Source organism: Zea mays, chromosome 8, assembly GCF_902167145.1.
Source record: "Zea mays cultivar B73 chromosome 8, Zm-B73-REFERENCE-NAM-5.0, whole genome shotgun sequence".
In the NCBI taxonomy this organism is placed as follows: Eukaryota; Viridiplantae; Streptophyta; class Magnoliopsida; order Poales; family Poaceae; genus Zea; species Zea mays.
The window spans coordinates 105,353,063-105,379,400 of record NC_050103.1 but is presented as its reverse complement, the minus strand read 5'-3'; the positions used below and the strand labels follow the sequence as shown (position 1 = coordinate 105,379,400).

The following is a 26,338-nucleotide window of genomic DNA, read 5'->3' as shown; positions in this document are numbered from 1 at the left end:
TTCCCTTTCCCTTAGGATCCATCTCTTCGGGCGATTAGTCCCTTCTTGAAGAGAACGCCTCTGATACCAATTGAGAGTACCTAGAGGGGGGGGGTGAATAGGTGATCCTGTGAAACTTAAACTTATAGCCACAAAAACTTGTTAAGTGTTAGCACAATAGTCGCTAAGTGGCTAGAGAGGAGTCTCAACAAAACACAATACCACACGAGATCAAACACAGAGATGACACAGTGGTTTATCCCGTGGTTCGGCCAAGACCAACGCTTGCCTACTCCACGTTGTGGCGTCCCAACGGACGAGGGTTGCAATCAACCCCTCTCAAGTGGTCCAAAGACCAACTTGAATACCACGGTGTTTTGCTTTGCCTTTCAATATCCCGTTTGCGAGGAATCTCCACAACTTGGAGCCTCTCGCCCTTACACTTGAGATTCACAAAGAAATACGGAGTAAGGAAGGAATTAGCAACACACACAAATCCACAGCAAAATGTGAACACACACGGCCAAGAATCGAGCTCAAGAAACTATCTCAAAGTTCTCACTAGAATGGAGCTCGAATCACTGAGAATGACAAACGAATGCGCAAAGACTGAGCGTGGATGATCAAGAATGCTCTAAGGTTGCTTGGTGTTCTCCTCCATGCGCCTAGGGGTCCCTTTTATAGCCCCAAGGCAGCTAGGAGCCGTTGAGAGCAAATCTGGAAGGCTGATCTTGCCTTCTGTCGACTGGTGCACCGGACAGTCCGGTGCACACCGGACACTGTCCGGTGCCCGATTTCCTTCCTAAAACGGCGCGGCCGACCGTTGCAGATCTGGGAGCCGTTGGCGCACCGGACATGTCCGGTGCACACCGGACAGTCCGGTGCCCCCTTTCGACCGTTGGCCTGGCCACGTGTCGCGCGCAGATTCCGCGGCCGACCGTTGGCCCGGCCGACCGTTGGCTCACCGGACAGTCCGGTGCACACCGGACAGTCCGGTGAATTTTAGCCGTACGCCGTCGGCGAATTCTCGAGAGCGGCCACTTCTCGCCGAGTCAGCCTGGCGCACCGGACACTGTCCGGTGCACCACCGGACAGTCCGGTGTGCCAGACTAAGCTGAGTGGCTGTACACAGCCACGCCTTTTTCACTTCTTTTCTTTTCTTCTTCTTTCTGTTTCTAACACTTAGACAAGTATATTAGTACACAAAACCAATGTACTAAGGCTTAGAAACATACCTTTACTCTTGATTTGCACTTTGTCCATCCGTGAGCATAGATTCACATTTTAGCACTTGTGTTGGCACTCAATCACCAAAATACTTAGAAATGGCCCAAGGGCACATTTCCCTTTCAGACGCGTGGGCCTGGGCCTCAATGCTGGCGTGTTGGGAGTCGGAGAAGCGCGTCCGCCTGGCGCGATTGCATGCCGCCTGCATGGCTGCCCGCCCCTTCCGCCCGTTGGTCTGGGCAAAAGTGGGGGGTCGCTTGTAACTGCTGGGCGGTTGTGTGCACCACGCGCGGCGGTTTGGCTTCTTCTGCTCTGAGCCGGTTTGCATGACACGCGGGACCCAGCCCCCGCGCCGTAGGGAAGGGCCTTGGAGCGTGTTGGAGAAGACTCAGCCCGTGACGTTTGGGGGCGCACGTAGGGAGAGTTGCCTTTAAAAGGAGGGCGACCCCTTTCGTAAGGCAACCATGTCTTCTCGCTCCCTTATGCGTCGCGTCTTTCCACCTTCCAAGCCCCCGGATGGGGGGTACCCATCGTCTTTTTGCCTCATCGTTAGAGGAACGCAACTCCGTGGGAGTTGGTACCTTTCAGCCATCGTTCGGCTTCAAGGATTTTCATCATGCAGCCCGGCTGCACCCCTCCACAGGCGGTCACCCAAGATGGTGACCTCCGGCTTGATGGTGGGGGAAAGCGAGCCGGGCTGCGGCCTCTACCCCTCCCTCAGCCTCAAGGATTTTCATCACCAGGGTTGGGGAGGAGAGAGTGCCGAGTTGGGGTCGGCCCCCGCGTGGGCGGCGACCCGCTCCTTCACTCAGTGATCGGAGGGAAGGGCAGTTGTCGTCCGTGGCGCTGGCAGCTGCACCGTGCCTGGCTCTCGGACGCGAGTGGCTTCGGAGCCGCTCGCGGCGCCGGCGTCTGCCACGACAGCTTGAAGAGGTTCTTCCGCCGGCGAGATAGCCAGGGCCGCCCACGGACCGACCTCCAACTCTACGGCCTTCTGCTCGTCCTTGCCTCACAAGTTTGGGCATGGGCGGGGGCCTCCTAGCAGCAGCGCCCGCCCTGAGGTCAGTGCTGCCGCTGTTCGGTCCCCCAGAGCAGAAGTCGTCTTCATCGCCGCTGCTGGAGCAGGTGACGGCGCGCCGTTTGTCGGTCTTCTGTTTGCTCCGCAGGCCTTCCCCCATGGAGTGGGGTTGTTCGTACCTGCGGAGGGGGAACCGGAGTTCCGTTTGTAATGGCACTTTGAATGCCAGTGTTTTTGTTCATTGTGGCTGTCGAGGCCTGAACATGTATGTAATTCCGGCACGGAGCCGTGTTTTTTCCTCATTTTCGAGCACTAAGACTCGCCTGTTGTTTATCTGAACCGCTTCACCAAGCATGAGCCGCCCCGTGTCAAGGTGACGAGTGAGGTATCCGTATCCCGGAGGTGTAGGAGTCCCTCGGCTCGGTCGGCCTTGTTGTCTGAGGCTCCTCTAGCTTAGTTAAAGAGACCCCTTGGCCGCTCTTCGACGAGCCGAGGCCAGGGGTAGCGATATCAGTACGAACAGAGGCGGAGTTGGCTCGAAAATGAAAACCTGGTTGGCCGGAGCCTAGCCGGGTTGTCCGTCAGCGGGACCGATGCCGGAGTTGATCAGCCGAGGCCTCGGACCGGGCTGGCGCCCTTGGAAGATGGCTGGCCGAGGCCCCTGGGGTAACCGGTCGAGCTGCCTGCTCGGGCCGGATTCCCGGAAAAGTCCCTGGACCGCGTCGCCGTCCGAGGCTGGGTCGGACCTCGCTGAAGGTGTCGTCGATGCCGAGGGTGCTACAGCCCCCTTCCATCGTGAAGACCCGAGCCTGCAGGATCAGATTGTCTTGTAGCGTGTGCCTTCTGCGGCCGCTGAGGCCAGAAAACACACCCTCGCTGCGTTGTAAAGCTGCGTCTCCTTTCCTCTTATTTCGAGCATCTGGACTTTTTTGTTGGTAACAGGGATGTTTGTGCGAGCGAGAGTTGCTTCTCGCGGAAGGTGATGAGTGAGGTATCCGTATCCCGGAGGCGTGGGAGTCCCTCGGCTCGGTCGGCCTTGCTGCTTACGCGTACTTTCACCCGTCCATGAGGCCCTTTTTTCGAGGAAAATTTCGACGCAGAGGGGGTCCCCCCCCTTTTAGCCCCCGAGGGAGGGTCGGGCTTTGCCGAGGCGAGGCCGACCCTTCCTTGATGACTAAACTTTGCGTGGGTGCGAGGTATATGAACAACTTGAAAACATCTCAAGGGTAGAAGCGACGTAGCTGTTGGATGTTCCAAGCGTTGCCGTAGATCTCGCCTTGATTGTTGGCCAGCTTGTACGTTCCGGGCTTCAAAACTTTGGCGATGACGAATGGCCCCTCCCAGGGGGGCATGAGCTTGTGCCTCCCTCGGGCGTCTTGCCGCAGCTGAAGCACCAGGTCGCCCACCTGGAGGTCTCGGGGCCGGACCCCTCGGGCGTGGTAGCGTCACAGGGACTGCTGGTACCGCGCCGAGTGTAATAAGGCCTTGTCCCGAGCCTCTTCCAGCTGGTCCAGCGATTCTTCTCGGCTAGCTTGGTTGCTTTGATCGTTGTAGGTCCTCGTCCTCGGGGAGCCGTATTCCAGGTCAGTGGGCAAGATGGCCTCGGCCCCGTAGACCAGGAAGAACGGCGTGAAACCCGTGGCTCGGCTCGGCGTTGTCCTTAGGCTCCAGACCACCGAGGGGAGTTCCTTCATCCATCGCTTGCCGAACTTGTTGAGGTCGTTGTAAATCCGGGGCTTGAGCCCTTGTAGAATCATACCGTTGGCACGCTCTACTTGCCCATTCGACATGCGATGAGCCACGGCGGCCCAGTCCACCCGGATGTGGTGATCCTCACAAAAATCCAAGAATTTTCTGCCGGTGAACTGGGTACCGTTGTCGGTGATGATGGAGTTTGGGACCCCGAAGCGATGGATGATGTTGGTGAAGAACGCCACCGCCTGCTCGGACCTGATGCTGTTCAGGGGTCGGACCTCGATCCACTTGGAGAATTTGTCGATGGCGACCAGCAGGTGCGTGTAGCCCCCGGGCGCCTTCTGCAAGGGACCGACGAGGTCCAGACCCCATACAGCAAAGGGCCAGGTGATGGGTATCGTCTGCAGAGTCTGAGCGGGCAGGTGGGTCTACTTCGCATAGAATTGGCACCCTTCGCAGGTGCGGACAATTCTAGTGGCGTCAGCCACCGCCGTTGGCCAGTAGAAGCCTTGCCGGAAAGCATTCCCGACAAAGGCTCGAGGCGCTGCATGATGGCCGCAAGCCCCCGAGTGTATTTCTTGCAGGAGTTCCTGACCTTCGGCGATGGAGATGCATCGCTGGAGGATTCCCGAGGGGTTGCGGTGGTAGAGCTCCTCCTCATCGCCCAGCAAGACGAACGACTTGGCGCGTCGCGCTACCCGCCGAGCCTCGGCTTGGTCGAGGGGTAGCTCTCCTTGGCGGAGATATTGCAGGTACGGGGTCTGCCAATTTCGATCAGGCGTGGCCCCGTTCTGCTCCTCCTCGACGTGCAGTGCCTCGCCCTCGGGGGCCGAGGGTACCTCGGGCTGAACCGAGGACGCCTCGGGCTGGGCCGAGGGTACCTCGGGCTGGACCGAGGGTGCCTCGGGCTCGGGCGTGTCGTTGATCTTGACGGAGGGTTGATGCAGATCCTGGGAGAAGACGTCCGGGGGAACCGTTGTTCGCCCCGAGGCTATTTTTGCCAGCTCGTCCGCAGTCTCGTTGTAGCGCCGAGCGATGTGGTTAAGCTCGAGCCCTTAGAACTTGTCTTCCAGGCGCCGAACCTCATCGCAGTAGGCCTCCATCTTCGGGTCGCGGCAGTGGGAGTTCTTCATGACTTGGTCGATGACGAGCTGCGAGTCACCGTGGGCGTCGAGGCGTCTGACCCCTAGCTCGATGGCAATCCGCAACCCGTTGACCAGAGCCTCGTACTCAGCCACATTGTTGGACGCCGGGAAATGGAGGCGTAGCACGTAGCGTAGGTGTTTCCCGAGGGGCGAGATGAAGAGCAGGCCCGCGCCGGCTCCCGTCTTCATCAGCGACCCGTCGAAAAACATGGTCCAGAGCTCCGGTTGGATCGGAGCCGTCGGCAGCTGGGTGTCGACCCATTCGGCTACGAAGTCCGCCAATACCTGGGACTTGATGGCCTTCTGAGGGGCGAACGAGATTGTCTCGCCCATGGTTTCCACCGCCCACTTTGCGATCCTGCCCGAGGCCTCTCGGCACTGGATGATCTCCCCCAGGGGGAAGGATGACACCACAGTTACCGGATGAGACTCGAAGTAATGTCGCAACTTTCGCCTCGTCAGGATCACCGCATACAGCAGCTTCTGAACTTGTGGGTAGCGGATCTTGGTTTCGGACAGTACCTCGCTGACGAAGTAAACTGGCCTCTGAACGGGCAATGCATGCCCCTCTTCTTGCCTCTCGACCACAATCGCGACGCTAACCACCTGAGTGGTCGCGGCGACGTAGACCAAGAGGGCTTCTCCATCAGCTGGGGGCACCAAGATAGGCGCCTTTATAAGGAGCACCTTCAGGTTCCCGAGAGCTTCCTCGGCCTCAGGGGTCCAAGCGAAACACTCGGCCTTCCTTAAGAGGCGGTACAGAGGCAGACCTCTTTCGCCGAGGCGTGAGATGAAGCGGCTCAGGGCCGCGAGACATCCCATGACCCTCTGTATTCCTTTTAAGTCCTTGATGGGCCCCATGCTGGTGATAGCTGCGATCTTCTCCGGGTTGGCTTTGATGCCTCGCTCGGAGACGATGAACCCCAAGAGCATGCCCCGGGGCACCCCGAAGACACACTTCTCGGGATTGAGCTTGACGCCTTTCGCTTTGAGACATCGGAATGTCACTTCAAGGTCGGAGAGGAGGTCGGAAGCCTTCCTTGTCTTGACTACGATGTCATCGACGTAGGCCTCGACTGTGCGACCGATGTGTTCGCCGAACACATGGTTCATGCACCGCTGGTACGTCGCGCCCGCATTCCTCAAACCGAACGGCATGGTGACATAGCAGTACATGCCGAAGGGTGTGATGAAAGAAGTCGCGAGCTGGTCGGACTCTTTCATCCGGATTTGGTGATACCCTGAGTAGGCATCGAGGAAGGACAGGGTTTCACACCCAGCAGTGGAATCCACGATTTGGTCGATGCGAGGCAGAGGGTAGGGAACCTTCGGACATGCTTTGTTGAGACCAGTGTAGTCTACACACATACGCCATTTCCCCCCTTTCTTTCTCACAAGCACAGGGTTGGCAAGCCATTCGGGATGGAATACCTCTTTGATGAACCCTGCCGCCATTAGCTTGTGGATCTCCTCGCCTATGGCTCTGCGCTTCTCCTCGTTGAATCGGCGCAGGGGCTGCCTGACGGGTCGGGCTCCGGCCCGAATATCCAGCGAGTGCTCGGCGACATCCCTCGGTATGCCGGGCATGTCCGAGGGACTCCACGCAAAGACGTCGGCGTTTGCGCGGAGAAAGTCGACGAGCACTGCTTCCTATTTGGGGTCGAGCCCAGAACCGATCCGGATCTGCTTGGAGGCGTCGCCGCTGGGGTCGAGGGGGACGGACTTAACCGTCTCCGCAGGCTCGAAGTTGCCGGCATGACGCTTCACGTCTGGCACCTCTTTGGAGAGGTTCTCCAGGTCGGCGATGAGGGCCTCGGACTCGGCGAGGGCCTCGGCGTACTCCACGCACTCCACGTCGCATTCGAACGCGTGTTTGTACGTGGGGCCGACGGTGATGACCCCGTTGGGGCCCGGCATCTTGAGCTTCAGGTAGGTGTAGTTGGGGATGGCCATGAACTTCGCGTAGCATGGCCTCCCTAGTACCGCGTGGTAGGTTCCTCGGAACCCGACCACCTCGAACGTCAAAGTCTCCCTTCGGAAGTTGGAGGGCGTTCCGAAGCAGACAGGAAGGTCGAGTCGTCCGAGGGGCTGGACGCGCTTCCCAGGAATGATCCCGTGGAAGGGCGCAGCGCCTGCTCGGACGGAGGACAGATCGACGCGCAGGAGCCTGAGGGTCTCGGCGTAGATGATGTTGAGGCAGCTGCCCCCGTCCATCAGGACCTTGGTGAGCCTGACGTCGCCGACGATGGGGTCGACGACGAGCGGGTATTTCCCCGGGCTCGGCACGTGGTCGGGGTGGTCAGCTTGGTCGAAGGTCATGGGCTTGTCGGACCAGTCTAGGTAGACTGGCGCCGCCACCTTCACCGAGCAGACCTCCCGGCGCTCTTGCTTGCGACGCCGAGCCGAGGCATTCGCCGCATGCCCACCGTAGATCATGAAGCAGTCACGGACCTCGGGGAACTCTCCTGCTTGGTGATCTTCCTTTTTGTCGTCGTCGTGGGCCCTGCCACCCTCTGCGGGTGGCCCGGCCCTGTGGAAGTGGCGCCGAAGCATGACGCACTCCTCAAGGGTGTGCTTGACGGGCCCCTGATGGTAGGGGCACGGCTCCTTGAGCATCTTGTCGAAGAGGTTAGCACCTCCGGGGGGTTTCCGAGGGTTCTTGTACTCGGCGGCGGCGACAAGGTCCGCGTCGGCGGCGTCACGTTTCGCTTGCGACTTCTTCTTGCCTTTCTTCTTGGCGCCGCGCGGAGTAGACGCCTCGGGAGCCTCTTCCGATGGGCGGCCCTGGGGCTGCTTGTCCTTTCGGAAGATAGCCTCGACCGCCTCCTGGCCAGAGGCGAACATGGTGGCGATGTCCATCAGCTCGCTCGCCCTGGTGGGGGTCTTGCGACCCAACTTACTCACCAGGTCGCGGCAGGTGGTGCCGGCGAGGAACGCGCCGATGACATCCGAGTCGGTGATGTTGGGCAGCTCGGTGCGCTGCTTCGAGAATCGCCGGATGTAGTCCCGAAGTGACTCTCCCGGCTGTTGCCGGCAGCTTCGGAGGTCCCAGGAATTCCCGGGGCGCACGTACGTGCCCTGGAAATTGCCGGCGAAGGCTTGGACCAAGTCATCCCAGTTGGAGATCTGCCCCGGAGGCAGGTGCTCCAACCAGGCGCGAGCAGTGTCAGAGAGGAACAGGGGGAGGTTGCGGATGATGAGGTTGTCGTCGTCCGTTCCACCCAGTTGGCAGGCCAGGCGGTAGTCTGCGAGCCACAGTTCCGGTCTCGTTTCCCCCGAGTACTTTGTGATAGTAGTCGGGGGTCGGAACCGGGTCGGGAACGGCGCCCGTCGGATGGCCCGACTGAAGGCCTGCGGACCGGGTGGTTCGGGCGAGGGACTCCGATCCTCCCCGCTGTCGTAGCGTCCCCCACGCCTGGGGTGGTAGCCTCGGCGCACCCTTTCGTCGAGGTGGGCCCGACGGTCGCGACGATGGTGCTCGTTGCCGAGGTGGCCCGGGGCCGCAGGCGCGGTGTTGCGCGTGCGCCCGGTGTAGACCGAGGCTTCCCGCATGAATCGGGAAGTCGCGGCATGAGGTTCCGAGGGGTATCCCTGCCTTCGGGAGGCAGAGCTCTCGGCCCGTCGGACCACAGCGCCTTCCAGGAGATTCTTGAGCTCTCCCTGGATTCGCCGACCCTCGGTGGTTGATGGCTCCGGCATCGCGCGGAGGAGCATCGCTGCGGCTGCCAGGTTCTGACCGACCCCACTGGATGCGGGTGGCGGTCTGACCCTGACGTCGTTGGCGACGCGGTGCTGGAAACCCTGGGGCAGGTGACGTATTTCTCCGGCCGGGGGTTGGCCCGCCCATACCTGCCCGACGTCCCGGCGGATCGACTCAAGCGCTCCTGCTCCCTCGTCGAGCCTGGCCTGCGCCCCGCGGACTTGCTCGAGCTGTGGGTCGTGACCCCCCGCCGGAACGGGGACCACAGCTAGCTCCCGCAGGATGTCAACGCGAGGCACCGGCCTAGGGAGATCACCGTCCTCCGGCATGCCGAGATGGTTGCCTTCGGAGGGATCCCCTAGCTCGACATGGAAACATTCGCGGCTTGGGCCACAGTCCTCGTCGTCAAGGCTGCGGCTATCGTCGGAACAGTCGGAGAGACAGTAGTCACATGCGGTCATAAAGTCCCGCATGGCACTGGGGTTGCCAAATCCAGAGAAATCCCAACAGATGCTGGGATCGTCATCTTCCTCGGACCCAGAGGGCCCGTAGGTCGAGACGTCCGTCAATCGGTCCCAAGGCGACCGCGTACGAAACCCCAGAGGGGTTGCACTCGCCTCAACGAGAGCGCCCGCCAAAGCGAGGTTGCTAGGCGGGTTGAGGCCGAGTCGAAATGACGTAGGATGGGGATCAGTCAGTACCTTTTGGTCGACGAGGAGCGACATAGTCACGTCGGGGACTGATTGCACCGTCGTCCCAGGTACGAGGGCGACGTCCTGCAAGCTCTCCGCGAGCGCGCTGGCGTCGTCCACTTGCTTGGGATTGGAGCGTCGCGGGGGGACGACGCCCGCCTTCGTCTCAAACGCGAGGTCGACGCCCGACGCGCCCCCCGTTGGGGCACTGGGGATGTCGATTCGCTCGACAGCCGACGAAGCGCGGCCTCCCGCTTGGCCTTGGTTGCCCCGCCTCCTCCTCCTCCGTTGGCGGGGGAGAGGACGGGGCGAGCTCGAATGTTGTTCTTCCACCACGTGGGGAAGATGTCGTCGATTCCGCCGCCGGCGGACGGGTTGTCGGCCGCCATTGTCGTTGTCGCGCGGCGGTGGAAGGAGTATCATGTCGTAGCTGCCGTCGAAGGACATGAACTCAAGACTCTCGAAACGGAGCACCGTCCCGGGCCGGAGAGGTTGCTGGAGACTGCCCATCTGGAGCTTGACGGGAAGCTGTTCGTCAGCATGCAGCAGGCCCCTACCTGGCGCGCCAACTGTCGGCGTTTCGAGACCGGGGGGTCCCTAAGCCGACGAGTGAATGTGCCGCGTGCCCCAGCCCAGATGGGTCGAGCGCGTGGGCGAGCGCGAAGGGGGGAAAGCGAGGTGGCCGGAGACGGGCGTGAGAGAGGTGGAAATCCCGCGGCCTTCGTGTTCGTCCCGCGCCCAGGTCGGGTGCGCTTGCAGTAGGGGGTTACAAGCGTCCACGCGGGTGAGGGAAGCGAGCGGCCCCAAGAGAGCGCCTGTCCCGTCCTCGTCCCCGCGCGGCCAACCTTCTCTAAGAAGGCCCTGGTACTTCCTTTTATAGGCGTAAGGAGAGGATCCAGGTGTACAATGGGGGTGTAGCAGAGTGCTACGTGTCTAGCGGGGGGAGAGCTAGCGCCCTGAGTACATGCCAATGTGGCAGCCGGAGAGATCTTGGCACCCTGCTGGTGTGATATCGTGGCTGTCGGAGGAGCAACGGAGCCTGGCGGAGGGACAGCTGTCGGAGCGGTCGAGTCCTTGCTGACGTCCCCCTGCTTCCGTAAGGGAGCTGAGAGCCGCCGTCGTCACAGGGCTAGCGGGGCGCCATCATTGCCTATCTGGCGGAGCTAGCCATATGGGACACCGGTCTTGTTCTCTGCGGCTCGAGTCGGCTCGGGGTAGGGTGATGATGGCGCTTCCTGTTGACGCGGCTGGCCTGTGCCCTAGGTCGGGCGACGTGGAGGCTCCTCCGAAGCCGAGGTCGAGTCTGTCTTCCATGGCCGAGGCCGAGCCCGAGCCCCTGGGTCGGGCGAGGCGGAGGTTGTTCGGCAGAGGCCAGGGCGGAGTCCGAGCCCTGGGGTCGGGCGAAGCGGAGTTCGTCGTCTTCTGGGGCTGAGCCCGAGTCCGAGCCCTGGGTCGGGCGGAGCGGAGTTCGCCGTATTCCGGGGCTTAGCCCGAGTCCGAGCCCTGAGTCGGGCGGAGCGGAGTTCGCCGTCTTCCGGGGCTTAGCCCGAGTCCAAGCCCTGGGTTGGGCGGAGCGGAGTTCGCCGTCTTCTGGGGCTTAGCCCGAGTCCGAGCCCTGGGTCGGGCGGAGCGGAGTTCGCCGTCTTCCGGGGCTTAGCCCGAGTCCGAGCCCTGGGTCGGGCGGAGCGGAGTTTCCTATGGCGCCTTTGGCAGGGCCTGACTGCCTGTCAGTCTCACTCTGTCAAGTGGCACTGCAGTCGGAGTGGCGCAGGCGGCGCTGTCCTTCTGTCAGACCGGTCAGTGGAGCAGCAAAGTGACGGCGGTCACTTCGGCTCTGCCGGGGGGCGCGCGTCAGGATAAAGGTGTCAGGCCACCTTTGCGTTAAATGCTCCTGCGACTCGGTCGGTCGGCGCGGCGATTTAGTCAGGGTTGCTTCTTAGCGAAGGCAAGGCCTCGGGCGAGCCGGAGATGTGTCCGCCGTTAAAGGGGGGCCTCGGGCGAGACAGAAATCCCTCGGGGTCGGCTGCCCTTGCCCGAGGCTAGGCTCGGGCGAGGCGTGATCGAGTCGCTCGTATGGACTGATCCCTGACTTAATCGCACCCATCAGGCCTCTGCAGCTTTATGCTGATGGGGGTTACCAGCTGAGAATTAGGCGTCTTGAGGGTACCCCTAATTATGGTCCCCGACAACCACGTATTAATTGAACTTGCGTAGGGTTAAGAAAAATGAGTGATCTAAAAATAACCTTGACCATTTCATGGTCATCCCATTTGGTGCTCCCGAGGTTGCGCACTTGGTTCAACAAGGTCTTGAGCCGGTTGTACATATCTTATGGCTCCTCCCCATGGCGAATCCTGAAGCGACCGAGCTCCTCCTCGATTGTCTTCCGCTTGGTGATTTTTGTCACCTCGTCTCCTTCGTGCGCGGTCTTTAGTACGTCCCAAATCTCTTTGGCGCTCTTCAATCCTTGCACATTGTTATACTCCTCTCGACTTAGAGAGGTGAGGAGTATAGTGGTGGCTTGGGAGTTGAAGTGCACGATTTGGGTCACCTCATCCTCATCATAATCTTCATCCACTACGGATGGTACATGTACACCAAACTCAACAACATCACATATGCTTTTGTGAAGTGAGGTTAGGTGATATCTCATCATATCACTCCACCTAGAATAATCTTCACCGTCAAACGTCGGTGGTTTGCCTAATGGGATGAAAAGTAATGGAGTATGCTTAGGAATGCGAGGATAGCGTAGGGGGATCTTACTATACTTCTTGCGCTCTTGGCGCTTAGAAGTGACGGACGCGGCATCGGATCCGGATGTATAGGGCGAGGAAGAGTCGGTCTCGTAGTAGACCACTTTATTCATTTTCTTCTTCTTCTCGCCACTCTTGTGTGATCAAATGCGTGAAGGGGATCCATCCTTCTTGTTGTTGGCAGACTCCCTTGATGGAGCCTTCCCGTGGCTTGTAGCGGACTTCTCACCGCCGATCATCATCTTCTTGGCGTGATCTCCCGACATCACTTCAAGCGGTTAAGCTCTAATGAAGCACCAAGCTCTGATACCAATTGAAAGTCGCCTAGAGGGGGGTGAATAGTGCGAATCTGAAATTTATAAACTTAAGCACAACTACAAGCCGGGTTAGCGTTAGAAATATGAACGAGTCCGAGAGAAAGGGCGAAAAACAAATCGCAAGCAAATAAAGAGTGAGATGCAAGGATTTGTTTTACTGAGGTTCGGTTCTTGCAAACCTACTCCCCGTTGAGGTGGTCACAAAGACCGGGTCTCTTTCAACCCTTTCCCTCTCTCAAACGGTCACTTAGACCGAGTGAGCTTCTCTTTCTCAATCAAACGGGACACAAAGTCCCCGCAAGGACCACCACACAATTGGTGTCTCTTGCCTCGGTTACAATTGAATTGATCACAAGAAAGAATGAGAAAAAGAGGCAATCCAAGCGCAAGAGCTCAAATGAACACAAGTCACTCTCTCACTAGTCACTATTTGATTGGGAATGATCTATGGACTTGGGAGAGGATTTGATCTCTTTGGTGTGTCTTGTATTGAATTCTATAGCTCTTGTAAGGTGTAGGAAGTGTGAAAACTTGGATGCAATGAATAGTGGGTGGTTGGGGGTATTTATAGCCCCAACCACCGTCCGGGACTACTGTTCCCACTCGAGGCTGGGCTCGGATGAGGTTGCGTTTCTTGGTAGACGTGACCCTGACTTGAACCGTGCTTTATCAGTCGTATATAGTTTGTTCTGAAGATGTTTTTCGACCGTGTTTAGGAGCATTGGGGGTACCCCTAATTACGGTACCCGACAATCAACAATGTTCTGGCCTTCCATTTTGGCTTGTTTATTTCTTCAGCATCAAAATAAAGCAACTTTTGATGTTTGCAGGCGGACGGAATGACGGCGAATCTTCAGATGTACCGGAGGTTGAACAACGCCTTGATCTCATGGTGGCCGTGTCACTCGGCTGGATCACATTTGAGGTAAATGCTAGTACCAAACAAAACCTCCTATATTTTTTTATGATCAGGAGCTTGAATTCATTCAACTACTCTTGTTGTCCAAGCCTCAATCTTTTAATGAACATGTCCCAATTTGGGTGGAGCACTACACAGCCTTGGTCTTAACCCATCCCGCTGAACAATAAACATTGCTACTTTTTCTTTGCATCTTAGCCTAAATGTTCAGTCTAGGATCGATAGACAAAGAATCCTCTTCTCGTGACTTTTATCGACCAATCTGTCACGACCAATGTGCTAGTGATGTTTTGGTGGGCACATGATGGATTGGGAAAAGAACCATCTTTTGTGACTGATGCAATCATGATGCCTGTGGTCTAGCCTAGGCGAGTGATCAGACGATGGCCCTCCCCCGGAATGCCCCACCATAGTCTGAATGTGAACAATGTGCAACCAAAAGAAAGTACTCTCGTACATCATCCTACACTTCCGTCTTTCCTATACAACAACAAGACTTCTCGGTGGTTACCAAACAACCTGTCTGATCATCTGCAAAATCACTACGTGTGCTTCGTTTGCAGGTCCACTTCAAGTCGATGGATGAGTACAACGAGCGGTGGCGCGCGACGTGGGTCATACCGACGGTGTGGCAGCTCATCTTCTCGCTGCTCTGCGCCTTCTGCCTCATGTGGACGCCCTCGCAGAGCGCGACGAGGTAGGCCTACATGGACGACGAGGATGAGGGCGAGGACGACGAGGATCGTGACATGGAGGATACGCGACCGCTGATCAGGCCCGGCCCGCTGTCGTACGTGGACAACTTGGCGATCTCTGTGTACAAGGATGCCACCATCATCATCCTAAGAACCGACTCCGACGTGTACGCGAAAGCCGCCGGCGATGGAGGCAAGCGGGTGTAGCACAAGAGACGAAGTGTTTTGACGATACAGATAGGAGAGCAAGAAACGGTTTGTATCAGCAGCAAATGAGAAAAGCGCCTCCAGAAATGTTCAGCAAATGAGAAAAGCGTCTCCAGAAATGTTCGTAGCTAGAGAGTGGCAGCCTGTCTATACGCTCGTTTGCGGTGTTCTTGTTTCTTGAGTATAATCTCAACGATTTGAAAATTACGTTAAAGACGCCTGTAACGGATACGGGCCCGACCATTGAAAAATACTAGTGTTTTAGCTAGCTTGCTCGATAGTCCCAATCCCATTCGAAAACATTAATGTTGGGGCCTCCAAAGCTGAATTAACAAGGCCTTATTTTTTTAATTACGATCTACACGCTCATTATATTTAATTTGTTAATTGTTATAGTTAACATAAACAAAATTAATTTATCGGTTGTAAGTCTTATTAAAAAAATCACGAATTATAATTTGTTTTTACTCGTCTTATTCAAAGAAATCACAAATTATAATTTGTTTTGTTATTATTTATTTTATCAATGGGTGTGGTTGTTTGTGTATGACTTGAAATTTTAAGTTTTTGAATAAATAACTATTTTGAATAAAACAGACAGACAAATCTTTTAAAAAACCAACAACATTAAATTAAATATGAAAGGTGGAAATACAATTCAAATCAAAATTTAATATTAATTAATCTAAACAAAGCATTTGTAAGACAAGGTCAAATGCCTAAGCCCAAAGCAAAATTTAGAAAGTATTGTTGGGGTGCGCCAGGCCCGGACTGTAGTGCAACGCCCGATCGACACGTGAAGACCTCAGTGGCAAGCTACTGTAGTGAGTCTTCCCCCACAAAAAATAAATTTAATATCGAAGTGGACACATAGTCCACATATCAGATATTAAACTGATAAGAACAGATACTACACTTGATCTTAGCCAAAAGGCCGAGAAAGGTATGAATTGAGCCGGTGCCCTGGGTCTCCTTTTATAGCCTTCCTCCATCTCCGCCCGCTCAAAGCCGTCGAGCTGGGACTAAACGGAAGCACCGCACATCACCGCACGGGCAAAGCGTAGCGCGTGTGCTTGCTGTCTGTTTGGCTACTTGGGCCATTTGGGCTCGCAATTTGGCAATCCCACACGTTGCTCTCGGCCCAGTGCTTCTTGCTTGCCTCCTCCTAACGGACCGTGTCCCAATTTGTTCACTCTGTAGGAGGCTAGCAGCGGCGCTGTTCAGTGTTCACCCGAGACACCGTCGCCGCCGTTGTTCCACGCCGTCCTCCCCTCCCCTAGTCCCCTTCCGTGCAAGTCATGGTGAAGGGCATACAGAGCGGAAGTTTGCTCCCGCAACTTTCCCCTCGTCCCTTGTGTATTCACCTCCATCTCTCGCTGCCTGACGCGGCGGGAAGCAGGAGACCTGGTCCCTGCAGCGAATCATTGAAGCTGCACGCGGCGCGGCGCTGTTGGGGGCCTTCGGCTTACGAAGGTCCTCAAAAACAGGATTTAACAATATTTCTGGAAGTATAATGTGTGAGCAGGTGCCTTCGGACTCAAGTCGGTATCACGGCAGGAGAAGACCAGGATAATACGAAGGTCGATACAGCGCCGAAGATTTGAACAGGAAAGCTTCGGCGTGGCAGCAGAAAATGAAACCGACTTAAAGATGAAAAGGCTATTCAGACCTCGATAGACTACTATAGAATTATTATCAAATGTAAAGGGCATGAATGTAATTTTGTATGGGCTGTGTCCCGTGCCTATAAATAGGTGAACAGTACCCCCGTACTGGGGACGCTGATTTGGCATTCGCTTTTGCGTCACGCTTGTACTTTCATCTCCTTCAAGTTGAAGGTACAATTGTAATCCAACGTTATTTCTGTTTACACATGATAATAATATATAATTGTTTATGTTGCTCATTATATTCCTTACAATTCATCCTTCGTCATTGTATAATGTATTTATGAAGGTACGCCCTTCATAACCTTCGTCCGAAAACCATTATATCCTAAGGGGAATAATGCTTCGAAGGACGAAGGACTTTACCGATTAACATTTTCTATGTTGCCTTGTTCTTGACTCATAGCATTTGAGAACAAGTCCCCAACATTGGCGCCCACCTCCGGTGAACTCGCTTCCACACTCTGAGTTTTTTGAACACCTTCGGCGATCATAAACCTTCGTTATGGCGCCGAAGAAAGCTTCAGCAACTGGCACTGCAGCTCTCCAACCGCTGGACCACAATCAGGAGACTGTCTCTCTTCGGGAGGCCCGAAGCCAGAAAAGGAAGGCTGTCAGCCCGACACCACCAGAGGACGAGATAGATCAAGAAATCAGAGACATGGAGATGCTCCATCAACAGGTGCAGAGGAAGAAAGAAAAGATGGCCAGGTTAGCTGAACTGCAAAGGCAGATAGACGAAGCCTCTGAAGAAGTTCGTCATCTTGCTCAGGATGAGCAGCACCGAAGGCCTCAGCACCAAGACCTTCATCAGGAGGGTTTCCTCAACGAAGATGACTGGTATGATAATTTCCATCATGGGAATTTTGTTTTCAATGATGCTTCTCCTCTGTCCGCTGAGCTGCAGGCTACACCTTGGCCCCCGTCCTACAAACCGCCTCAGCTTCCCGTATTCGATGGCCACTCAGACCCGAAGCAGTTTTTGATGAGCTACGAAGCAACAGTGTCTTCGTATGGTGGCAATGCTGCAGTCATGGCCAAATCTTTTGTTATGGCTGTCAGGAGTGTTGCTCAAACCTGGTATTCCTCCCTTCGACCAGGAACGATCACTTCATGGCAGAAGCTGAAGGACTTGCTGTTAACTAGCTTCCAAGGGTTTCAGACGAAGCCGGTCACTGCTCAAGCTTTATTCCAGTGCACCCAGGATCACGAAGAATACCTTCAGGCGTACGTCCGAAGGTTCTTGCGGTTGAGGGCACAGGCACCAACGGTGCCCAATGAAATTGTCATTGAGGCCATGATCAAGGGGCTTCGGCCAGGACCGTCAGCTCAGTACTTCGCTAGGAAGCCCCCTCAAACTTTGGAGAAGCTGCTTCAGAAGATGGACGAGTACATTCGGGCCGATAATGATTTTCGCCAAAGAAGGGAGGAGGCTTTCAGGTTTTCTGAAATGACCAGGGGCTTCGGAGGAAGGTTCTATCCGAGGCATGTTAGATCAATTCACAACTCTACCCAAAATGATGATCGAGGAAGCCAACAGCAAAGGCCACAGTGCTCCTCACAGGCTTCGGGGCAACAGCAAGGCCCCTTCCGACCACCAGCCCCAAGAGGTAGAGGCGCCAGGGGCTTCGGCGGAAGATTCGGAGATCAACCAAGAAGAATCTTTTGCTTGTTTTGCGGTGAGAACAAAGGCCATACCACCAGGATGTGCCATGTTACCATCCAGAAGCAAAAGGAAATAGCTGAAGCCGCAGTGCAGCAAGCTCAGCCAAAGCAGGTCATGCATACTGCTTCGTATCATTCCCCTTACATCCCAGAATATGTGGCCAACCACCCTGCAGTTTCTGTTGCTTCGGCGAGTCAACCTCAAGCTTCCTGGCAACAGCCTCCGCCTCCACCTCCGCTACAACAAGGCCAGCAGCCAGAAGGGAGCCAGTATGCTCCACATCAAAGGGACTTCAGAGAGCAGTCCGAAGCTCGTACAGTAAACAGCACTGTGCCAGAGTCAAAGCACATCTATTGACAAATATCCTACCTTAATAGCAGTCTTTCTTATTCAGTCTTCTTTTCTGTGTAATAAAGGACATTGTTTAGATTTCATGTAAATAATTTCGTTGTTTGCCACAAGGAAAATATATTTTCTTCACAGGCCTAAGTTGTTGAAGTTTAAAGATTCATGATAACAGAGAGGACCTTCGGATTATCGAAAATTCTTCGAAGCAACAAAAAGTCGTTCTAAGGAACGCAGAGTAAGTTTGCCGAAGTCACAAAAAGCCGCTCCAGAGGGAGCGCAGTGTAAGTTTTCTGCTCCAAAGTCGTTCCAAAGGGAATGCAGAGCATACAGCGAAAAGTCAACGCTGATACCGCCTAAGTAAAGGGCGAAGCGCGAAAAGTCAACGCGAATACCGCTGAAAGTAAAAGGCGAAGAAGCTCCTAAGGGAGGCTTACAGCGAAAAATAAACGCTGATTCCGCTGAAGTAAAAGGCGAAGAAGCTCCTAAGGGAGGCTTATAAAAGATTGTGTTTTATTGCAAGGATGCGTGTGCATCTTCGGAATAAACATCACCTCACATAACATAACATCATCACATCATTTCGCATAGCATAAGCATCATACATCATGTTGCATATGGCACAAGAGGTGGACACAATATCGATCTACAGAAGAATGTTTTGAAAAAAGGGAAAAATCATAATGTCACAAGGAGATACATTATTGATCTTCGGAAGTATAGCTTCGGAAAATATCTTCACGAAGCCTGGATATTATTCATCAGAGCACTAGATATTGTTGTGACAAAGAAAGATTTTTCTTCACGAAGCATGAAAAGAAGGGAAGGTGTTTTTTCGTCAAAAACTCAAAAACGGTACGTATAAAATTTCATGCATCGTAAAGAATTGAACAATAAAAACAGGTATATTACATTCAAGGTTACAAAATGTTACAATATATCACATTTCAGAAGTTTTTACAATAGTACTTAATCTTCTCTCAAAACGACTTCTGCAGCCTCGTTCAGGAGCCGATTGACGACTTCGTCCATAATAGCTTCAGCCATCTTTTTAATTTCGTCGTCTCCTTTTAGCTGAGGGCCCGAAGACGCTTTAGCAGGATCTGAAGTAGGGCAGGATACGGCTACATTGCTATTACAAATTGCAAATGAATCTTAAAACTTAAAATTACAACACAATAAAAACTATTAGTTAATACCTAATTGACCTTCGGGCTCTGCGCTCTTTTCAGCAGCCTCAGCCACTTCTCTAGCATCGTGAATGCCCTTTTCACTTTTTTGAATAATTTCTCCGGCCATTTCTCGGCCACCATTATCCCAGATATCGGTGAAAAATTTTCCACCGATCATGCTAGCTTCGGCCGAAGGATCTCTTGCATCTTCGAAGGACAAAGCAGCTTCGGATTGTGCCAAAATTTTTACATGTTCGCAGCCCTTTTTCTCTAAAATGGTGGCAATTCCTCTGGCACCAGAGAAAGCACATATATCTCCACAGCTATTTAAAATTTCTTCGAAGGCCTCAGCTTCGTGGTCGATCCATTCGATGGGACCTTCGGGATTGCCTCTCGTAAAGTTTTCTTCGCTTGAGAAGGCGCCGACCCTGGCGAAGCTAGCCTTTAACTTCTTAACACACTCTATAGATTTGTTATAGCATCTCTTCTTGGACGACCGAAGCTCTTCAACAGTTCCTTCTAAGTGATCTGCCCATTGGTCGCTGAGTTCTCGCTTTGTTTCTTCAAGTATGCGTTCTTCCTTGGCTCTGGCCAGTTGTTTACGAAGATCTTCAATTTCGCGCTTCTGTGCTTCAGCTTGACCTTTAAAAGCAGCTTCGTCTTCTTTTATTTTATTTATCAATGAATGTAATATCTTATCTTTTTCGAGACCTTCGTTCCTCAGTTCAATTACTTCGGAACGAAGGTTGCTCAGGGCTATAGCACACCCTTCGTCTTCAGCATCCTTCTGTGCCCTGAGGGCATTGCTAAGTATCAGGCCCTGTAAAGAAAAATTTGTGTGTGTCAATAGATTTAAACAAAGATGGGATCTTTGGTTTCTACAAAGATGCAAAGATCTCATTTGTTGCACCTTTAAGCTATTATAGGCCAGGCTGTCGGCCAGATCATTCTTCGACAGCACCGAGAGCCCGTCTTCCAATGATGGGAATCCGAAGCTCTTGCTCATCTCCCGACAGACAGAGATCTCCTTACTGTCAGGGAAACAATACAAAAAGTCTTCTTCTCCACTGCCATTGAATATTAACGCCCCCTTTGGATACTTCAGTTTTTGGGCGTAGCGCCGGGCCTCTTGCTCTTCTTTTTCTGATAGTATTTTCCCCGAAGCATGACGAACAATGTAATCAAGGACTTTGGGGGATGCTTCGGGGGCAATATCACTGGTTTCTTTAACAAAAGTTGGCTCTGTTACTTTTTCTTCCTCGGTTTCCAAGGATTTTATCTTCACGGGCTCTGAGGACCCAGCTTCGGCTTCAGTTTCTTGCTCTGGGGCTTTAGTATCAGAAATTTCACTTTTCGCCTCGGGAATGGCAGCAATCTTCTTCGGAGGTGTGCTTGAAGATTTAATTGTTTCCAGTACATCTAGCACATTAGCCATTCTCTTTCTTTTCGGAGTCACTGCCGGTACTTCTTGATTTTTTATTGTCTCAACATTTGCTGCAGGACTCACAACTTCTGATGCTTTTTCTTCAGTTGGTTTTTTCACTTCTTCCATTTTTTCTGGGGATGGCGCTTCGGCCATCTCTTTGGTTTCTGGTAGCGGAATCTTCGGTTCTTCCAATTCTATCCTTGTTGGCGCTTCGGCCATTTCTGCAAATTCTGGCAGCAAGGTTGGTTTGGTTGGCTTTTCAGCCTCGGTGGCCGAAGTAGTTTCTCCGGTGAACTCAGGCACCGAAGCTGGTTCAATATAGCGCGGCCGATGTGTGAGGACCTGTATCCTCTTTCTTTTCGGTTCTGGCTCGCTAGGAACAGTTGCAGCTTCTTCTTTCGCAGAGGTTGTGTTTTTTCTTTTCTTTCCTCGAATGGGATAACGATAATCAGGGTAGACGAACCCGATTGCGTCAAACACCCGATTCAGCCTTTTCTTTTTTCGGCCTCCGAAGGCTGCTGACAGTGCAGTATCTTCGGCCTTCGAATAAGCCCCAAGCAGTTCATCACTTAAATTTTCAATGCTTTTTAACCAGTCATCATCTGGCTCGACGAATTTATCTCCGAACTTAAAAGTGTACTTCAGCCTGATAAGTCCACCTTCGTCGGCCTCTTTTATGGTTTCTTGCGGCATTTCCCATTTCTCCGCAAGTGGCCATACCCTGAAGGCGATATGCTCTTGTACCAAATCTCTCGTTCCAATAAAAGAGCAGATAACGCCGAAGGCTCTCTGGCATTCTTCGGCAGCTTCATTCATTTCAACCTTCGGCCTCCGAAGGCCGAAGCTTTGCCAAATAGGGCGCATAATTATACCTTTGATATCTTCTCGTACTGACAGGTCATTCTTCACATAAAACCATTCTGTCATCCAGTCTCCGGGCCATCTCTTCCGAAAGGTTGGCACGGGACAGCTTGACCCGGACCGAGAAACGAAACTGTAGCAGCCAAAATTATTGTGATACTGTTCCTTACCCCAAGGTTTTGTTTCGTATGATAATTCGTGTATATGGCAGAAGCTTTTTGCATCAGGCTTCAGACCTTGGCTCCTCACGGCCCACACAAAGATATTCAGCCTTATGATTGCCTCGGGGGTAAGTTGGTGAAGATAGACTTCGAAGATTTTCAGCACCTCCACGACAAAGCTGCTCAAGGGAAATCGCAGTCCAGCTTTCAAAAAGCTTCGGTACACTACGACTTCATTCTCTTCAGGGTGTGGACAAGTCTTCTCCCCTTCGTCGGCTCTCACAACGGACAAATCCCGGAAATACCTTCCTCTCATGTTGACAAGATGATTCTCTTTGATAGTTGATTTACCATAAACTGAATGGCTTGGTCGCCAGGGACGATCTTCGGAGTCTTCACCACCACTGTCCACATCATAACTGTCACTGTCACCAGTATCTTCAGACAAACCTTCCAAAATCTCCTTGGTGATTTTTTCTGTATTGGTCTTTGACATCGCTATAAGAAACCCCAAGTTTTTCTCTTCGTCGAGACTCAGCTTCATCTCAGCAGCAGCCTTCTTATCTTCAGACATCTTCGAAAACACTAAAAACTATTTTCAAAGCCGAAGCTTCAAAACTGAAAACTTAGCAAATCTTAGTGCACAAGAGCTAAAAATTGAGTGAGCGGGAGCAGATGGCCAGAGAGCGTGCCAAATGAGTTTGCGGTATGACTGTATTTATACGCTCAATGCGTTGAAAATTGAAAGACCCCGCCTGTCAGTGAATGTTGCTATTCTAGCAAAGGGAAGGTGTTTTTTCGGACCTTCGGCGTAAAGCCTTCGTCCATGTCGCAATCTAAATTTATTATTTTAAACAAATTTATATTGCGAGGGGCTACTGTTGGGGGCCTTCGGCTTACGAAGGTCCTCAAAAACAGGATTTAACAATATTTCTGGAAGTATAATGTGTGAGCAGGTGCCTTCGGACTCAAGTCGGTATCACGGCAGGAGAAGACCAGGATAATACGAAGGTCGATACAGCGCCGAAGATTTGAACAGGAAAGCTTCGGCGTGGCAGCAGAAAATGAAACTGACTTAAAGATGAAAAGGCTATTCAGACCTCGATAGACTACTATAGAATTATTATCAAATGTAAAGGGCATGAATGTAATTTTGTATGGGCTGTGTCTCGTGCCTATAAATAGGTGAACAGTACCCCCGTACTGGGGACGCTGATTTGGCATTCGCTTTTGCGTCACGCTTGTACTTTCATCTCCTTCAAGTTGAAGGTACAATTGTAATCCAACGTTATTTCTGTTTACACATGATAATAATATATAATTGTTTATGTTGCTCATTATATTCCTTACAATTCATCCTTCGTCATTGTATAATGTATTTATGAAGGTACGCCCTTCATAACCTTCGTCCGAAAACCATTATATCCTAAGGGGAATAATGCTTCGAAGGACGAAGGACTTTACCGATTAATATTTTCTATGTTGCCTTGTTCTTGACTCATAGCATTTGAGAACAAGTCCCCAACAGGCGCGGGGCGGCGGACCGGAGACCATCGAGGCCACCACGACATCCTCTCGTTCGAGCCAAGCCACGGCTGCCGGAGATACCGGACTTAGATGCTGTACCGGACTTGGATGCTGCCTCAGCAGTCAGCATGTGCAAACTGTCGTGCTATTGAATGTAGGTCACCAGCGTCGACGAGGGCTGGGCGGGAGCCGGAGCAGCAGGGTCTCGTCCTGTCTCGTCTCGTGGAACCAACGCTTTAATTTCTTGAGGTACTCTACTTTTTTGCAGGTAGTCTGTTTCAGTAGTTGATCAGTCATCCCTGGTATTGGCGTCTTCGCGGCTCACAGGATTATCTCCCGGCATCTTGTTCGGTTATGTGTGATTTGAGAGATGTTGGAGAGGATTAAATCTCTTCTTTATTTAAAATTGAATAGAAAGATTTAATTTTTTTGAATCCTCCAATTCACCACTAACCAAATGGATCCTTATGGTTTTGTTTAGGTACTCTCGTATTTATTTTAATCTATACGTGTTAAGGTCTTATTTGAATACTCTATTATTCATAGTAATCTACATTGATTTAGGTGGATTGAAATGTAAATTAAACTATTTTACACCATAGTCCATCTCAATGCATATAAGAGTTTGTTCGGTTAGCTCTCAATCTATGTGATTTGAGTGGGATTGAGTATATTTAAATCCCAAGCAAGTCAAAGTCTTCTAATTTTTTTTCAATCTCATCCAATCCATGAATAATGGAAATAACCGAACAATACCTAAATTATGCTGAATACTAGAATATCCAAATAGCCTAAGATGAATTATAATATAAATTAATTTAATTTATATCTCAATTTACCTCAACACTTATTGATGCACCGAACCAGGCCTACGCGTAATTCGCCCTTCATCATTCATGCGTGGTCTTTCTTTTCAAACTCGTATGATTCCAGACGTGCTAATGATTCGGATTTGGATTAGAGCGAGGCCATGAGCAGCACGGTTCCTGCCGACGTACTACTCGGCTACTCACTCGCAAGTTCCCTTTTTGCCCCTTGTGTATATAAAGAACAAGACTATCACGATTCTAGCAGCCTGGTCTGCTTCACATGCTAGCTGTCTACTTCGACGTTGCCTTTTTTTTAAAAAAAAACTGTTGTCTCTGTAGATTGCTAGTTCACTTTTGAACTAAAACGCAGGGAATAACAATTAGAACATATTTTGTTTGTTAAGCTGTTTATTTAGAAATAGATTATATATTCGAGATGAGATTTGAATGAAAAAAACTTTTGTTTCGAATGGCAATGAGGGAGTACATTGGGAGGGGAGGAGAGGGCTGGCGTGCCTTGCTAGTGCTATCTGCTGCCGAACATAACGCTCAGTTCAGTCTTTCCTCATTCCAAGTGATCAAGAACCTGAAATAGGAAAAAAAAATAGGTAAAAAGAACAGATCAATAATCATACTAAAGAATATACATGAATTATGCACTTTGACAACCATCTTTGTCTTTGTGTGTTCCAAATTATCCTCTTCAACACTTTTGCATGTGACGAAGCGGTAGATATTAACAGTTTCCTGTTGGACAATCCTATGTACCATAAAAAACATAATAAAGATAAATAAACCTTTGCAAGTTAGGTACACGCTCACTTCTAAGAGGGAGAGAGTATGAGAGAGAAAGACCTGCAGATCATTTTGCGGATTCCAATTGGACTAAAAAATTATCACTGTATCTACAGTTGCAAGATTAATACCAAGTCCTCTAGCACGTGTGGATAAAAGGAAACAGAAGTCGTCACTTTCAGGAGCATTAAAATGTTCCATCTCTTGTACTACCATCAAGCCTCTCAAAATGAAATCCTCAAAGGGAGAGGTATTCTGCAAGAACAGAATGTCCAACATCTTAACCATCCGCAAGGCGTAAAGAAGAAGTAAACCACATTAGGCGTAGATGCTTAAAAAATATTTTGCTTTCCCAATATCATGTTAGCATTGTAAAGTTTTAACTCTTAAAAGGAATCTACTCAATCACAAAGGAGAATTGAAGAATTAGAAAAGAATCAGTACGACGAAACACACATTTTTTACTGTATTCTCCAATCCCTTCTTCCAGCACTCAACTCCACTCAAAATGGCTAGCTAACTCGCACAACCTCACAGACCATAGCACGTCCATGGAACAGGGGAGTGAACCGGATACAGTCACCTCTCCAGCCATCTCAACTCATTGAACTAATCGATTGGACTGAAGGAGCTGTAGCTAGGAAGAGGGGACTGGGAGGGGACGAAGAAGAGGGTGGAGAGCATTTGGGAGGAGAAACCTCTGGCCGTGCAGGTGGCGACGGTGTCCACGAATCGCGGGGATAGCCGGATAAAGCAGCACCAAGCCGCCATGAAGAAGCTACAGCGTGCACGACGGCGCTTCATCCGTCTCCCCGACATGGTTCAGGTCATGGACTTGACTGGGGGACATCGACTTCCATTTTCTCTCCGACGACTCACTTGTTGTATCTGACCATACCATACCCGGCCTCCGCCCAACAGGCAATGCATAGGACTCAGACATGGCGGTGAATCAGTCGCCCGGCTTCCGTCTCACAAGCGGGCAACACTTAATCTTGACATTCACTAATCTCTAGCCAACGAAAACAGTTGAGTAGGGAAAATTGTGGTGGAAGACAATAGGTGATACTAGGGCCTAGATATACATGTCCAAATGTTAGGTTGATGGGCCAGGCTGGGCCATCGTGCCACATCCCCAGCCCAAGCACGACACGTATATAGCCACGTCGTGCCGGGCCGGCCCGTAGCCCGTTAAGGCCCACCGTGCTTTGACCGAGGTGTGAAGAAAAATAAATAAAAAAAGCCTAAAAACAAGTTTTGCTAGGATTTGAACCTTGGTTGGAGGCTTTAAAATGCCTAGCTACACCACTCTAGCCAACTAAACCAAATTTATTTTGTGTCTAAACTATTAAAGTTGCTTCTAATATACAAAGAAATGCATTAGGAAATAAAAAATGGGGTCGTGCTCAGGCCGGCACGGCGTGCCACGGCAGCGACCCAAGCTCGGACCGAGCCCGTCAACCACCGGGTCGTGCCATGTTCGTAACGGGCCAAAAATGTGTCGTTCCACGAGCCGCCCGATGGGCACGGCCCATTTGGACATCTCTAGGCCTAGGGGA

General features: G+C 52.1%; 1 long non-coding RNA gene and 1 other non-coding gene across 2 annotated transcripts; both read right to left on the bottom strand.

The window, feature by feature from the left end:
- Positions 1-15,100: 15,100 nt before the first annotated feature.
- LOC111590035 (U2 spliceosomal RNA) lies at positions 15,101-15,297 on the bottom strand. Its single transcript, XR_004852324.1, has one exon. It is a non-coding gene; the product is annotated as a U2 spliceosomal RNA (small nuclear RNA).
- An 8,657-nt stretch (positions 15,298-23,954) lies between these two features.
- On the bottom strand, positions 23,955-25,807 carry LOC103635644 (uncharacterized). The gene is made up of 3 exons (XR_002264250.2): positions 24,840-25,807; positions 24,654-24,744; positions 23,955-24,570 (listed from the first exon to the last, which is right to left on the bottom strand). It is a non-coding gene; the product is annotated as an uncharacterized lncRNA (long non-coding RNA).
- Between the last annotated feature and the right edge of the window lie 531 nt (positions 25,808-26,338).